This window comes from Electrona antarctica (genome assembly GCF_951216825.1).
Source record: "Electrona antarctica genome assembly, chromosome: 14".
Lineage (NCBI taxonomy): Eukaryota > Metazoa > Chordata > Actinopteri > Myctophiformes > Myctophidae > Electrona > Electrona antarctica.
This window is the reverse complement of record NC_136795.1, coordinates 42,645,683-42,661,674: the sequence shown is the minus strand read 5'-3', so window position 1 is coordinate 42,661,674 and position 15,992 is coordinate 42,645,683. Positions and strand designations below refer to the sequence as shown.

Below are 15,992 nucleotides of genomic sequence, written 5' to 3'. Positions count from 1 at the left end.
TCTATTCTGAATTCAAGAAACGCTGTCAGAAAGTGTCTGATGTCAGAAAGTGTCTGATGTCTGAGGCCTCATACACACGTTACAGAACACAAATGTTTGGTCAAACCGCATGTGACTCCCATTGGAAAAGCATTGAGGCGGCCACCAAACACAGACAGAACATAGAACATGCGTTCTGCATGGCCTGTTTGGACTGTGCGTGTGTGCACGTGTGGCCAAGTGCACATTTTGCGTGTACTGTGCGTGTGTGCATGCGTATGTGTGTGTGTGTGTGTACGCGTGGCCAACTGCACAATTTGAGTGGGGATCCAACCGTCTTCAGTTCGCTACAAACACAGCACGAGATACAACTGTCTTGAACGTGGTCACAGCGCTCTGCACGTGTCTCTCCCTAGCTCTCTACCAACTCCCTCTCCCACCCCCCAAGACACACACACACACACACACACACACACACACACACACACACACTGAGCGTGAAGTGGATACAGCGGACGCTCCAGTGAAAACAGCTAATCTACAAGCTCACAACATCACATGTTGCAAAAGCCATGAGTTTTCTCAAGCCCCAGCTCAAAATTGTGACCATTTTGGATGCAAATGCACCTGCAAATGGATCTATGATAAATATATCTTTGGGAGTACCTGTGCGACTGTCCATACTTGTCTTTCACACTTTTAAATGGGGGTCTGTGGGCTAATAAGTGTAAATGAAAACGTTTCCCTACCATGCATTTGTAAGAATACTTTCACGTTATAGTGCTGTTTTTATTCATTACACAAAAACACATTATACAAGTTAAAATATATCAGAACGGGTAAGGACCAGTACATCTAATGCTACGGAAACAGGATATAGGCTCCTGCCCTATGGGCTACAACACCTGACCTCACATCAGGTTTCACTTGCATAGGTTAGTGTAGGTTCTCAACTCTTGAGCTTAGCTCAAATGACCTCTACAGCAGTATCACCGTGACCTTTATAATAATTAATTTAAGATAATTGTAATTTAGCCACTCAGTTGTTGTGGGGGTAATCTGTCAATTGGGTAATCTGTCAGTAGTGGATGATGTCATTACTACAGGGAACAGTTAAGGGTTAATTGTCTACCCACCCCACCCCCACCCCCAAATCCCAGACAGTCTCTACCACCTGCATAGCTATGGCTGCTCGCTTGCGTCTGCTTGCATTTGCATAGAAGAGAGAGGAGAGGAGAGGAGAGGAGAGGAGAGGAGAGGAGAGGAGAGGAGAGGAGAGGAGAGGAGAGGAGAGCATTTGCAGCAATAGAAGAGAGAGGAGAGGAGAGGAGAGGAAGAGAAGAGAAGAGAAGAGAAGAGAAGAGAAGAGAAGAGAAGAGAAGAGAAGAGAAGAGAAGAGAAGAGAAGAGAAGAGAAGAGAAGAGAGAAGAGAAGAGAAGAGAAGAGAAGAGAAGTGCTCTAGCTGTTCTCTGAGTGGAGACAGAGTGACCTGCCTCTCGCTGAGTCACAAATTGTCACAGCAGATCAGAGGAGTTCGTCACAGAGCCATGATGGGACTCACTCCTGCATGTCACTCCTGAATGTCACCTTGACTTCTGTGCACATAACACACAACAGCTTAGTACAATAAAGAGGATTTTTTCTTTTTGTAATAATCTTCTGTCATGGTAAAATGTATGTACTGTATATGGAGTAGACTATAATATCCTCTTAATGTTATTTTGTGAGGGCCCCTCCTATATTCAGCTATTAGTGTAGATTTTCATCTTACACAATCATTACATTTCCATTGAATGGAGAATTTACGTCATATGTGGACGAGCAAATCGACATGTTACGTCATGATGATGTACGATGATAAGAGCGGTTAGAATAGAGTGCCCCTCACTTCGGGGAGAGTGGAGTTAGGGGTTAAGTAACTTGCTCAGGAATACTTCGACACATTGTGGGGGACAAGCGGCCAGTGACCTTCCGATTCCCAGGCGGCCTCTCGGTCCACTCGGCCATTGCGGCCCAGTGAATTGACCAGAATGAAGACAGTGTGGGACGGCAGGATAAGTGACGATTTGGCCAAAACCCAAACATATGTTGTTAAAGTGATGCACCGAATATTCGGCCGCAGAAAATATTGGGCCGAAAATGGCTAAAAATGCATTTTCGGCCTATTCGGTTTCGGCCCGAATAGGCAGAAAATATATCACAGAATAGTGTATGCAATTAATGCATTCAAAACTGGAACTCCATATTTTCAAATGGGGGTCCACAGCCAAATACAGATAATTCTGGGGGTCCTTGACATGAAAAAAGGTTGAGCACCACTGACATAGATTAGAAACATGTTGTTCTTCTGAGGTATAGGATGCTCTGCATGGTAACAACATGTTGTTCCGGATTCAGACATGTTCCAAGAACTGGCATGTTCTTGACCTCTGACCTCCCTGTAGCCTCTCTTTCCTGTCTGTACAGTGTTTACTGTATGAATGAAGGCCTGCATGTCACTCAGGAATGCTTACACATGTTCATGCCAATTACAGCGTGGAATGCACCACGCTGCCTCAGACCGCTGCATAACCCACGGTTACAGCGGTGCGCTATCGAACACCAAACCACTGCCTCTTTGTCTGCCGTGTCTGCTTTTGATCACCAAAACAAGGCCCCGTATTCATATAGACAGTACATGAGAGAGAGAGAGAAGACAGTATTACCCAAAGTGTTAATGTAACACAGCTCTGTTTGTTTACACCTTTATTTAATTCCTATTTATATCCAATATTTATTTATAAATACATTGTTTTGTTTTGATTGTCTTGTTCCACTTCTGCTTTAGCAATGTAATCGTACGTTTTCTCATGGCAATTTAAGCTCCTTTGAATTGAATTGAATTGAATTGAATTGAATTGAATTGAATTGAATTGAATTGAATTGAATTGAGAGACAGAGACAGAGAGAGAGAGACAGAGAGAGAGAGAGAAGAGAGAGAGAGAGAGAGAGAGAGAGAGAGAGAGAGAGAGAGAGAGAGAGAGAGAGAGAGAGAGAGAGAGAGAGAGAGAGAGAGAGAGAGAGAGATGCATAGGGATCGGGATAGATAATGAAATGAGAAGGAAGGGAAGGGGAGAGGAAGATTTAAATCTCTACTTCTACACTGTGAGAGATAGAGTAACGATCAGTGAAGAGAGCTGCAGGTCAGCAGATCAATACGGTCGGACACGTGGTAGAGAAGGAGATCAGAAATAGAGGTAGCAGGCATCATTTTAAGGTTGCACTTTACCGTTTTAATTGTTTACTAAGTAATGATCGATGCACAAGCCCCCAAAACCCAGAGAGCATCATTCAGCAGCACGCTGTAAGTTGTGATGAAGATAGAATCTGGCTCATGTTGTGAAAAACATGCATGCTTTTGGAGTTGCATAACTGTACTGCCAAAAGAATATATAGAAGAAAGAAAAATTCTGTCTTAACCCATTCTGAACGGGAATCCCTTTTGGTGTTTATGTTGTACTTTAGATATTGAAAAATAGCTTGTAGATCTGCTATTTTTGAAAATGTGGAATATATATTCTTTCAGAGCGAACTTTTTAACTCAAATCTTTGCTTCCGGGGTGTCCCTGGAACAACATATTTTCAGATGGGGGTCGGTGGCCAATTACATATAATTTGTGGGGTCCTTGACATGAAATATTGAGCGCCACCAATACAGAAACACAGGTATTTCAGAAGACTGTCAGAATTTAAGACATTTTTTAAATGTCGACGTCATGGTTAAGAGAATGGGTTAAGAGATTGGTCTCACTGAAATGTAAACAGCCTCTATGCACAGCAGTCGTATTGTAAAGAAATTGGGTCTCTTCCTTACTTAATTCATCTGTGTTACCAAATATGATACTAATGTTCCTTTCTGGTCAAACAGAGTCTGATATTGGGCATGTTGGCTCACTGGAAACACTCCGCTACGCCAATGGGTCTCAAACTGGGGTCCCTGTACCCTCGAGGGGAGTTTCAAATTACCCCAACTCTGAGTACACTCTCAGAGTTGGTCCTTGAAATGAAACAATAAAGACTTTGAAAACCTGCACTGTGCTACACTAAATGGAACAGAGCCTTCATTATCATCATTAAGTCATTCCTTTCCAATATGGCTGCTGTGCATAGGAGCCTATTGTAGAACACTAGAATTTCGCGGGCCTTCGGCCCGCTCATCCCAGAGTTCCGTTGCCCCGCGTTGCGATACAGAAGTCCACAGATACAGAAGTCCACAGTGACACGCGTTTTATGCAGCTGTTTTGTGTTGCAGCGCGTGCGCGCGCGCGCGTGTAGTGTTGTTGTTCTTATCCATATATGCGCCTCGGTTCGTCCCGTTTGTTCCACGCCAGGTGTCGACGCAGTCGTTCGTGCGATTTGCGTGTTTGCATTATTTTAACTGTGTAGGCATACCATATTCTGAATTACCAAAAAGAGGACACATGCGCGCGTGCATGTGGATGTGGATGTGCACATGCCGTGCACGTCGTGCACGTCGTGCATGTGCCGTGCGTGGGCGGTTGTGTTAAATTGAGATGTCAAAAGAATCTAGAGCCTAACAATAAATGCATCAAATATGCTCTATATTAGTTATGTATTTATTTAAAGCAGTGGCTCTGAAAGGTGTGATCCAGGGACCCTCATGGTTCCTTGAGGGGGTTCCAAATGGACCCATTATAGGTCTGTAACTCTGAGAGTGTAACACATGGACCCAAATGGACCCTTACAGGTCTGTAACTCTGAGAGTGTGAAAATGTAACCAAATGGAGTCTTTTATAACTGTTAACTCTGATACTGTGGAAATGGAATGAAATGGGACTGTTATGGGTCCATTTGGTTTGACTGTCAGAGTTATGGGGGTCCTTGAAATTAAAAAGTTTGAGAACCTGTATGCAATGGCTTATCTGTTGTAAAAAGAGAGACCAGCCTATTCTCCAAACCATCATATCTTATGCTTTGCTAGGTTGTACAAAATAATATTGGGTCATTATAATTTGCAGGACTCACCGCGCGCACAGCTGCCTTGTCTGTGTTGACATGACATGGGCTTGCAGGACAGAACTTGTATTTGTGACAGACACATAGTTCCTTTGCAGACAATACAATGTGCTTCTCATTGGTCAGTCAGAAAGCTGAGAAAACAGCAGGCTACTTTTTCTGCATGTCAATGATGAGATAGTTCTCCGCTGTCTGTCTATCTGCAGACAGCGGAGCAGCCAGCGAGCCTTTCTCTGATCTGCGGTCGGGACCAGTGGTAGTGGTGTGAGCGTGCAGCGCATGCAGAGTTATGAAGAATACACATTCCGGGGTTGGGGCTGAAAGTCCACCTCTCAGTGTTTTTCCACTACGAACCATTGAACGTGCATTGTAATACACATTGGTGTGAATGGTCTGTGAGCGTAGCGATACACTACAGGCGATACGTGTAAAACCCCGGACATTTGAAGGTATTTATAAAACCACCCGGACTGGCCGGACAGGCCCCCAAAAGAGGACGTATGGTAAACTGTGTATGTAATCGCGGCGCTGTCCATGCAAGTTAGAATGAGTGTGTGTGTGTGTGTGTGTGTGTGTGTGTGTGTGTGTGTGGCTGGCTGCCCTGTGGTTGGCTGCGTGGGGATCGCCATGTGAGGGGGCTAGCCAATAAGGGCCCTGTGTTGCATGTGGAGAATTGTGTAGGTTAGTGTGTGTGGTGCAGCCGAACGGGGTGGTGAGAACATGAGGGGGATGTAGCACAGCAATCGGTGACCCCTACATTAAGCTGTGTTGCTCCCAAGATGCAGTGCAAATGCGTGTTGTAAGCAACCGTAGGCAATGGGAAAACAGGATGCAGTGTTGGCAGGTCCGCGAATTGTAAGCGAGTTGTAAGTAGCGTGTTGAATGGCATATTTTCTGGGCTTGTTTTCATAGACGTGGCAACAAATTAGGCGGGGGTGTCGGTGCTTGTGGCGTGTTTGTGTTTATTATTGATATTGATGTTGTTTGTGAGTGTGGACGGGAGGCGGCTCTAGTGGCAGTGCAATGACAGTTTTTACGCGGGTGTTGTTAAATGTGGCCGTGCGGCGCGACATGAGGAGATAGCCGTGGATCGACGCGGAGGGTAAGGCTGTGTCGTGTTAGTGTGTTGTTGCAGTGTGTGTTGCAGCGTGTTGCAGCGTGTCAGTGACGTAGTAGCTGGTGACTTTATTTTCCTGGTGTGGGCACACGTTTTGGGCACACCTTTTCAAATGTATAATAGATGGCAGGCAGGCACGCACGCACGCACGCACACACGCACGCACGCACGCACGCACGCACGCACGCACGCACGCACGCACGCACGCACACACACACACACACACAGTACTACATATAAGATCGATGTCCACACTCCACAGACAGAAACCCACCCCCATGCCACAGGCAGTCAAAATACAATAGGCCTATTGCACATTGGTTCAATAAAGTGTCAAAATATCATTACCCTCAACGGCATATTGCTAGACAGCCTACATGCCTCTCTTGTGCTTGTGCGCGCAAGCCAAGCACGCGTGCGAGAGGGCGAGGCCTATATCTGTCTTGTCCAGGACTTGGAAGCTGGTTGAAATGTACAGTATTCTAATGTTCAGATCAGAGGCGTATCTACAATAAGGCGAGGGCAGGCGTCCGCCTGTCCAAATCCATTTCTGGCCTGGCCAAAATCCATACAATGAGAAAAAAGAGGACAAAAAGAAGACCTGAGAATTATTAATGGACAGCTGATTGGCCGTTGCGGTAGAGCGCGACCCTCAATCACCCATTGGAATGTAAATGCAAGCCTTTCAGCCTTTGTATCCTACTCGTCTGGCAGGTATATCTCTTTGAAAACCTTTAGTGCTACGATTGTGCGCGGGGAGACGACAATTAACATATCTTGCCTGGCCAAAACGTAATTCCTGGATACGCCACTGGTTCAGATTGCATCATTAAGATGACCATGATTGTATCATGGTCATGGTACGGGGCAGAGTGCAATGAAGCAACAGCTGCAACAGCTGTAGACGATTTGACAAAAAAAACATTGTTTCGGATTAAACCCACTTTACGGAGCATATTTAAAACAATGAACGGACATCATTCTTTTCTTCTTCTTCCCTCTAATCTACATTTGGACATTTCTTCCTGGAAGTCAGCTAGGCCAGCAAGTCTCCAGGAAAGCAGTCGGGTCACAGAGTCAGGAATGAGGAATGTGACCTAGAATTGTGTTGCATGGTGAGTCCAGGCCCTGAGAGAGTACCCGTCCGTTGTTGTTCATTCATTCAGTGCTCCAATAACTTCATTACTTGTATGTATCGTAGCGTAAATATATTCACATCTTAACCCATTTAGGCCTGACGTCGAAATAAAAAAAAAGTCTTCTGAAAGAATATATATTCAAAGACTTGTGCCGCATTGTCACGATTTTTCAAATATAGCAGACCTACAAGCTCGTGGCGCGCTATGAGCTTGTAGATCTGCTATTTTTCAATAGCTAAATAATGCTTAGTTAAAACACCAACACGGGTTCCCGTCCAGAAGTTAAGCAACACCACTGGTTTCATATTCAATAGTGTTTGTGGGCTATGCCTTTAACTTACTAGTGATTCAGCAGTGGTCCTTTCGCAACGAAAATAAAATGCTTCATTGCTAGAACATCTGGCCTTAATTGTCACCTAACCTCGCGTCACCAGGCTTTCCACCTCGGAGGAAAGCCTGGGTCTGTGTTCCTAAATTCCGGCCTGGTGACAACAAAACAATGACTAGAACGATTGATTGATTGAAATTATTGATGTAACGATTATCATCCGTTCCCGACCGGATCATAAACCCGAAAATGCCGCCCAGGCTAATTGTCACCCAAACTAAACCAAGTAGTCCTTACAAACCAATTCATTTATTAATAATTAATTCCAACTTTTTTCTCCAAATAAATGACATACAAGCTCACATCCATTGTGAGCCTGTATATTGCCTGTTGTTATTTGAAAATGTTTGAAATAAAGGTTGAAAGTAGACCGCGGCGTAGACTCGCGACTACTGTGAGTTTTCAGGATTCAAATTCAAAAGTAGCAAAAGTAGCAGATCTACAAGTTCAAAACGTGTCGTTTCACGCCGCATTTCGCGCTTGTGGATATAAAATATGAAGATAAGAGGTTTTTGTCCGACAGCAACAATAAGAGCTACAGAAGCAGGACTCTCCCCATGTGTGTATGGACGGACTGGTCCATAAATCAGCCGACTCATCCCACCGTCCATCGCCTCCCCGTAGCTATCAAGTGTCTACTAGGAAGGAGGAGTGACCTCCTTTACGTCTACTGAACGTATAAGCACTTCCTCTAAATAGAGCGATGCAAAAGTGGGGCGAACCTAGCCTGGCGGGGGCCAGACTCATAGCGAGGATTCACTGATGACGCTTCCGGGAGGAAGCGTCATCAGTGAACCCAACAAACTGACTGACTGGTGTAAACACTATGGAATGTTACGGCATGACCTCCCTGTATCTGTGGAGAGAATCACATTCCACTGAAAACCAGAGCAGGTGGTTCTCCGAACAGGTTGAACTCATTTCATGACCTTACACGGTACACCCCCCATCCATGCCAATATGACTACTACAAAGATAGAGATATATAGGGTACCTCACGGACCGGTTTTGTGTCCACACAACCGCAGACCCACCCACTGACAAAATGCTGTCTTTGAGCAAACAACACTCTCTCTTGATACTAGACAGCGGTTTTCAACCAGTGGCCCTTGAGGGATTCCAGGTGGTCTCCAGCCAAATGATGGAGAGTTGGTAACCAAATGGACCCTTGTAGATCTTTAACTCTTGAGAGCATAAATTTTACACTCTCAAGAGTTAAATTATCATTAAACATCTACACAATTCTACACAATTAGAGAATGCAGAATAATTATTTTGATCAACGTTTGCCACTTTGCCTGTTATCTCTCCTAATGGTACAGCATCAATACAGCATGGAATTGTGGACAAACTCTTATCCTTACCAAGAATATTCTTTCGTTTTGGGTCTGCGAGGCTAAATCTCATCAAATTGGTGGTCTCTGGACCTTGCCTTGATATGAAAAAGGTTGAAAACCACAGTATAGAAGGTGGCGGTGCCACCATCTACTGAATGTTTATACAGTACATACAGTAGATGGATGCACTTTCCATAGAATCCACAAGAGGATCAAGAATCCCTGGTGCCTGGATTTCTTACACAGGATGAATACAGGTCTGTCTGTCTCATTGAGTGAGTGATGACCTTAGACTCTAAGGTCATCATCATACTCTAAGGCTTAGAGTATATATGAATAGAGACGGCACCCGGAGGAAACCCTGAGGCGCAATGGACATAGTGGCCGAATTTGGTATTGCAGCGCTGGGCCAATAACATGAACGCGCTGGTCCGTTGACTATCATTGCGCACGTTCATGATGACACGTGAACGCAGTTTCAGTGCAATGGCAGCGCGTTCATGTCTTTGGCCCAATCAATCCCAGAATGCACTCTGTTCCTAACCGGAAGGAGGAGTGAAATCGCCTCATGCGCTTCTGAGCAACTTAATGCAAGTGGATGGAAGGAGAACTCGGGTGCCGTCTCTATTCATATATACTCTAAGGTGATGACTCATTCATACAGGTCAGGTACAAGCAGCACATGTTGTTGTGACGTCCTGGTCTGAAGGACTGTGCAGTGCAACATGAGCAATACAATAAATAGTAATGCACTGCACACAATTAAATACAATATGAAAACAAAGGAATGTGCAGAATTACAATTTACAATTTAGGCATTTAGCAGACGCTCTTAATCCAGAGCGACTTACATTAAGCAATAACAAAAAGCATGGCATACATCACATATATAAAAAGTAGTTATCATGAAACATGCGTAAGCTAAGAACGTAACAGTGGAGTATCTATGTAAACTATACATACTATACTATATTATATATTATACATGTGTACTATATAAAGTGCTATGACTACATAAAATGCAATTTAAAATACTACAGTCTACATAAAGTGGGAGGGTGCATGGGTATAACTATATACACAATACATTATAATAGAATGCACAGCAACATTATTATATACTTATAATGCCTCACTTGATGTACAGAACTTCTTATTTGGGCTTGATTTCCTGTAGTCACTTGTAAACTGGGTTGCTTCCTAATGTTGTTGTTTAAACCAGTGGTTCTCACTTCTCTTTCATGTCAAGGACCCCCAGATTAATATGTCTTTGTCCACGCCACGGACGGTCTGAAAATAATTTCAAATAGCTGATGTAGCCTATATAGAGGGTATGCGCATGACATCATCATACCCGGAAATTATGCGGGGACGCCTACTGAGTGGCAAAAAACTACTTTCTGGCCTTGACAGCCCATACATCCAAACAGAAAAGTCCCATTTGATTGCATTAAATTACTTTAAAACAACATTAAATGCACTTTGTCACTCACTTTGCCACTCGATCTGCCATTCACTTTATGCATTGCGCATACCCTCTGTAAAGTGCTCATGTGTCGACTCCTACGTCACTGGGCTTGTTTTCATACATGGTTCACTACTCGCTAATTCCTCTGGTGAAATCTGCCAACACAGGTTAGCAGAATAACAGATGCAGTGACTCTGGTGAGCATGGTTAACAGGTGGACAGATGTCATCATGCATCATGCCATGTGTTCACCTCTTCACTGGCAGCCTCCAAACATTAGCATTGGCATAGAGGAGGAAGACACATACGGCAACCTTCCCCGTGTTTCTTCACTAGTCCGATCCAGAAGAAAGAACACAGTTTGCCGGCCACTGCTACAACAGAGCTGACAATGAGGTTATAATCTTCCCTTCCTTCTCTGGAGTCCTGCCTCAAAGCAGACCAGAGGTATAGAAAACTGTCGTTCCCTGATGTCATCGCCAGGGACACAGGCATCAGTAAGCAGGAACTGGGGATTGGCAATGAAGGACCGGGAAGTCTGGCGTGTTATTGTGAAATCCACGATCTCGACCGCGGTCGAAAAATGATGATGATGATGTATTTTTGGTTATATGTTTGTGAGACATGGGGGGGAGGGGCGCCGAAAATAAATCCTGCCTAGGGCACCAAATTGCTCGGGCCGGCAGCAGGGCACACATGGCCCAGACCTCCTCAATCACCAGGTTTCTGGTGTCTGTGGGCACTGGAGAATGCAACAACTACAACATGTGGTATTTAAGGAGCCACGTCCCTCCCAGTCCCCACACACACACACACACACACAACTGTACTACTACACCCACAAGCCTGGGATGAACTCCAGCTAATTCTATTCCTGGCCTTGTTTACAATGACTTCATACAGTAGTTATGCTCATTTCCTAGATCCTCCCCCTTCTCGTATAGATCGACTTCCTTCCTGACAAGAAATAAGTGGTCCTCAATTGTTTTAATTTCCCCCCGTAATGTACAGAAACAAATGAAACCAAATGGACCCATTTGCACACTCTCAGGGTTACGGACCTGTACGGGTCCATTTGGAACCCCTTCACGGAACCATGAGGCTCACCTAGCCTAGACTAGACCCCATGTTTTTGAGAACCAATGTGATAGATCAATGTTTATTCATTCTTTCTTTCTTTCTTTCTTTCTATTTATAGTAATACTTGTGAGGAAGCCCAGCTCAACTGTCAAGGACAGGCAGCCTCAGCGGACGATAAATAATTCATGCTGAGGATCAGTTTGCATATAGATCACCCCGTCCCCCCCTCCCCTCCCGTCCCCCCATGCCCTAAGACTGCTTTCTTCCAGACCTGTCCATCATAACACAATCATAATGCAGTGTAATGTGCACAGCACAGTATGCTGGCGAGAGGATGGCCCCTTTTCCGCTAAACTTTTGTTTTGCATATAGCTTTACTTAAATAATACATAGTCCACTTATAACAAAAATAAAAATAAATCAACTTGATGAAATAATCCATTGGTTCTCAAAGTGGGGTCCGGGGACCCCCACAGCGGTCCATGGACCACTGGGGGGGTCCGGGGACCCCCACAGCGGTCCATGGAGGGGTACCAGGGGGTTCCCAGCAAAATGAGTATAGTAATAGCACCATAATCAGTTTAACCACTTTAACCGCGTATTTTATACTGTGACAATGTGGAAAGGAGGGACAGCCGCACACCGCCACTTGCTGGGTTCAGAGCATTTTATTAAAGCAACGTTTCGGTCTTGCGACCTTCCTCAGGCTTCCTCAGACAAGCCTGAGGAAGGTCGCAAGACCGAAACGTTGCTTTAATAAAATGCTCTGAACCCAGCAAGTGGCGGTGTGCGGCTGTCCCTCCTTTCCACATTGTATATGCCTCGTCATCATCGCACCTGCTCCAAATTACCTACCGGGTGTGCGGAAGTCATCTCTCTATACTGTGACAATCTAAAAGAAATAGCAGATAAGCTCATAATAGTGTGCCAGTTTATAGATCTCTGCTATGGTTTTTTTTTTTTATGTGTACAAATATTTTAGTTTTATGTGTACAAATCTTGGATGTGTACAAATCTTCGAATATACAACATATTAACAGTAGGCTACACTATCCTTTCTTTGCTTCTGGGGGTCCCTGGCTGGCAAAAACTATATAGCCTATATATATTTAGACATCCAAGCACAAACTATATAGCCTATAGGCCTATATTTAGACATCCAAGCATAAACTATAGCCTATATATTTGGATATTTAGACATCCAAGCACAAACTATAGCCTATATTTTTAGACAGCCAAATACATGTAATATTGGGGGTCCTTCACATGAAAAAAGTTTGAGAAGCACTGGGCTATAGCTCTGGACCATAGCTCTAATAATGCGATGCAACGCATTAGAGCTATGGACCAGAGCTAACGGGCTACAGTCCAATGAGTCCATGCACATGGCATGCAGTAGCAGGCACTATAGGATCCATCCATCCAGATGCAGCAGAGACAGGCAGGCTGGCAGACAGTAGTAATAGCCACAAATTCGGCACAATGATCAACTGGTTCCGACTGGATAGGACTGGTCTCATGCATCACATCCCAACGAGAACAGAACAACATCCATCCACCTGGATGAATCATGACTTAGTTGTTATATGATCAGATTGAACGCTGTTCTACTGTACATAGCCTACTGTAACTAGTCTGTATGCATTATGCTGCACCCTCCTTCAATCTCCAAGTTATATAGCACCAATCGCATCGGTTCACGGGGTTCGAACGCCGGACGGGGCTCAATCTATGCTCATGCATGTGGTTGCACATCTACCCCCCCCCCCCCCCCCCCCCTCCTCTCTCTCCCAGAAGGCTAATAACAAAACACGGACCGAGCGACGCACACCAACACGCATACGGGTGCAAGCGGTGCAACTGAACTGACACGCCACACGCGTGCACAGCGACGCGAAACGTCGTCCTCCTGCTGCTTTCTCTCCAATATCCAATGATGCAAACTTAGCCTTTCTTTAATTGGACCAAGACTATATCATTATATAGATGGATGTGTTTTCGCTTTAAATCGAAAACATCAAAACAAAATGCATCTATATCATCATGATAGCATTCCTTTCTTTGATCCGACAAAGGCTGACGCAAACTGAAAGTATTCTTTTCTGCAGCGCAGCAGCAGCATCTGCTTTATGGCTGGGCAAACAACCAACCAACCATACATCGCGCATGCAGTTGCGAATGCGTGCATCATGTGTACTGCATGATACTGTAGATACAGTTGACATAATTGCTTGCCTGCTATATATGTTTTGCTTTACAAATCACACCGTTTTGGTTTCTGGAAGGTCGGTCCGTGTGGATATAGGGAACTTACCGATCAGTCCACCCGATGATGATGCTGCTGTGGTGCTGATGCCGCGGCTTCAGAGGCAGAGCCCGGGAGGAGAAGCAGGAGGATGGCAGCCTGTCTGCGGGGCAAAGCGGAAGGTAAACAGCAGCAACAGCAGGGCTGGACCAGTGGACCTACACAGCTGTCACGGAGCACACTAGAGATGCGGGCGTGTGAGTGTGCGTGCGTGTGACTGTGTGTGTGCGCGCCAGTGGGGGAAGAAGTATAGGAGGGGTGGGTTCTGCTGCCCGAACAGAACACAGCGATCATCCAATGAGACCGCGAGCACGAGAAACCAAAGGGACCAATGAAGTGAAAATCATCAAGAGTTCAACAGAGCCGTGAAATCACACAGAGTAGACCAGAAGAGGAGGCTGGCTGGCTGGATGGAGATGTGCACCTTACAGCCTGCAGAGTGCAGACATTCTCCCTTCTTCTGTTGAATGCACCGTGTCAGCACTATCCTATACATGTCAGCTTTGATATAGAGCAGTAGGCTATGTGCAGACTGCAGAGTCTGCATTTAAAGTAGTTTTTTTTTTTTAAAGATTCGTGTCTTGGGTTGATAGGCATTTTTTATTTTATTTTAGTCAGCAAAAATAATTCAGTGTTGCAATGGCACTTTGTAGACAGTAGGCTATAGGCTTAACCTACTATGAACTATGTTAAGCTCCATCTTGCGTTAAAAATGCATGTTTATTTTGTCAATTGCAATGCAAACTACAGTAGAGTGTAATAACCCCCCCCCCCCCCCCAATAAATAGAATAAATAAACAAATAAAAGGTTTGAGAACCACAACTGGACCTTAACCGTGTGTTTGTATAAAGTGGGGCAAAAAGAGAAGGTTTTATAAATTATTATTATAATTATTTGTTTACCTTGAAGTGGGTAAAATGTCCGATGTTCATATGATGGTACGTGTCTTCTTCAGGTAGAGGACGGAGGTTCCAAAGCTGTCAGCTCTGTAAAGAGAAGACCTTCCACAGATATGTTGTGTGATGTTGATGTGTGTGTGCTGTTGCTGCAAAAGAAAGACTTCCCCACTTCAAGAGGGTCTTTCTTGCTCTTATATAGTGTACACTACCCCCCTCTAGTGACCACAGTGAGGAAATACAATAAGTTACACAAGATAGTTATGTCAGTCGTTCTCAAAGAGGGCAGGGGTCCTATAGCCTGGCTAATAAGCCAGACCGAATCAGCCGGGTCCTATACTTGTCTTGATGGGGGTTCCAGTTCCACCACATGCAGCTAAATGATTGATAGTTTAGGAGGAACCAAATGGACCCCCAGGTCTGTAATAGAGCGTGTACAAAATGGATCCCCCAACAGGTCGTCCACTCAGTCTTTGTATTGAGTTTGTGCTTTAAATGTACTGTAATTCTGCAAACTGTTAATAAATATTTCAATCAATCAATCAAAGTCTCTCAGAGTTTATGGGGTTCTTGTTGGCCAAATCATGTATAATTGTATATTATACAGGCTACCAATCTGGTGGTCATTTGAATGAAGAGAACCACCTCACTATGTGACCGAAATTCACTGTTCAACACATTGAATTGGAATTTGGAACACCAAAATAAATGCCAGCCAGGCCTAATACTTGTGTTCGTGTTAGACGCTCAACAAACCCGATGCACCGCGGTGGATTCAATCCCCTAGATCATTGGTTCCCAACCTTTTAATACTGAAGTACTAGCTCAGAAAATATGTGGCTCTCCATGTACCACCATAATAACTGAGGGGGGCTCAGGTACCACCAGTGTGGTACACGACACGTACCAGTGGTTGGGAACCTCTGCCCTAGATTTTGTGGTAGTGGGCAGACACTTTACCACTGTACAAGGGGCGCCTGTGGCTCAGGAGGTAGAGCAGGTCGTCCAATGATCCATGGGTCGGCGGTTCGAATCCCGGCTCCTCCTGTCCACATGTCGAAGTGTCCTTAGGCAAGACACTGAACGCCGCGTTGCCTCCAGTGGTTGCCATCATTGGTGTGTGAATGTGGGAAGTCAGGACGCTGGCGTTGACTGTTCGCCGCTTCACCTCCCAATGTATGAATGAATGAATGAATGGACCATTGAGTAAGCACGTAATGCATATGAAAGCGATATAAAAATGCAATCCATTATTATTATTACAAC

At 44.7% G+C, this 15,992-nt stretch overlaps 1 protein-coding gene across 1 annotated transcript in view; it reads right to left on the bottom strand.

The window, feature by feature from the left end:
- Positions 1-14,825, bottom strand: part of abat (4-aminobutyrate aminotransferase) — a 79,833-nt gene extending 65,008 nt beyond the window's left edge. The window contains exons 1-2 of the mRNA XM_079519401.1: positions 14,733-14,825; positions 13,839-13,932 (exon numbers count right to left, since the gene is read on the bottom strand). The gene's annotated coding sequence lies outside the window, so the exon portion shown is untranslated. The remainder of the gene's footprint in view (positions 1-13,838; positions 13,933-14,732) is intronic.
- Between the last annotated feature and the right edge of the window lie 1,167 nt (positions 14,826-15,992).